The 1,227-nt window shown below is 36.3% G+C and overlaps 1 protein-coding gene across 2 annotated transcripts in view; it reads right to left on the bottom strand.

Moving 5' to 3' along the window:
* SHISA9 (shisa family member 9) overlaps window positions 1-1,227 on the bottom strand; it is a 442,625-nt gene that overhangs the window by 74,419 nt on the left and 366,979 nt on the right. The window lies entirely within an intron of this gene.

Below are 1,227 nucleotides of genomic sequence, written 5' to 3'. Positions count from 1 at the left end.
TTAAAAAAAAAAAAAAAAAAAAAAGTGTATGACCCAGCTGAAGGGCTGGCAAAGTTGGGTGTAAATAGGTGCATCTACATGAGACATGTAAATGCGCATTACCCTAATACAATGAGCATTATGTGCACGCATCTACATGTGTGCGTCCTTAATATTCATTAAAATGGCAAAATTAGGTTAATTGTGCAAAAATGTGTATCAAATTTAGGTGCGATTAGTTAAAGTGCATCAGCACACATGTAGATGTGACCCAGGACTAACTTTAGTGCTGGGTCTGCTCAACCACTAAGCAGCGCTTATGCACTTGCCAAGTCCCTGCACGTGTAGATGCCTGCCAAAAATCCCTTAATGCACATTAGTTTAATGTGCATTAAATTTAGTCATGCTTAAATGCACATGTAGATGCATCCAATGTGTATTATTTGTGTCCCTGTAGCTATATCCATCAAACTTGCCTGTTTCCATTCTCAAGAATTTGTGGAAGCCAATTAATTCAGGTGGCTGTATTATTTTGTGAGTTTTACAATGGATTTTAAACTCAGATTCAAACTCATATAAAACATTAGATTTGTTCACAGGAAACTGTAGATCAGTCTAATTTCTCTTCACATTTAAACCAGGTTCTTTAATTCAACATAAAAATCAGTATACTTGGACAGGTTTTCTGGACGGTAATCAAAGCAAATGAATCTTGTCTAGCTTTAGTTCATGATATAAAAGGCTTACATAACTCTACCTGGGACATCTTTCTCATGGATAAATACAGTCAGAATACATCCTATTCCCTCCATAACTCTGAAAGAGTTATTGCATCTATTTAAACAGCAACATCTTTCACTCCTAAAATGGAGAAAAGGTCAACATTTACCTGTCCTTCTGGGTCCCTATGAGACTCAGCTCAAGGGAAGTAGACTGGCTCTCTAAATGCTTTGTGTTACTTGTTCTCATGGGTGGATGAATGCCCTTTGCTTAGCCATTTATTTTCTCAACAAAGATACAGAAGAAATTTTTGTAATTTGTTACATATGCATCAGTCAACTTGACTAGTGACAGGTGAAAGGAACTAACACTTATTATGATAAAGGGAACACGCAAAGAATTTACAGTGTTATTGATATAATCTGCCTTGTAGATTATATGCTTATCTATCTGCTTTAAAATATTGACCATAGCGGTCTTTCTAGTGCAGAAAAAAACGGGATTTTCCCCCCATGGTTTAGGTATGAG

The sequence above is a fragment of the Gavialis gangeticus genome, unplaced genomic scaffold, assembly GCF_001723915.1.
Source record: "Gavialis gangeticus isolate Ggan-Ray unplaced genomic scaffold, GavGan_comp1, whole genome shotgun sequence".
Lineage (NCBI taxonomy): Eukaryota > Metazoa > Chordata > Crocodylia > Gavialidae > Gavialis > Gavialis gangeticus.
This window is presented reverse-complemented; position numbering and strand designations above follow the sequence as displayed.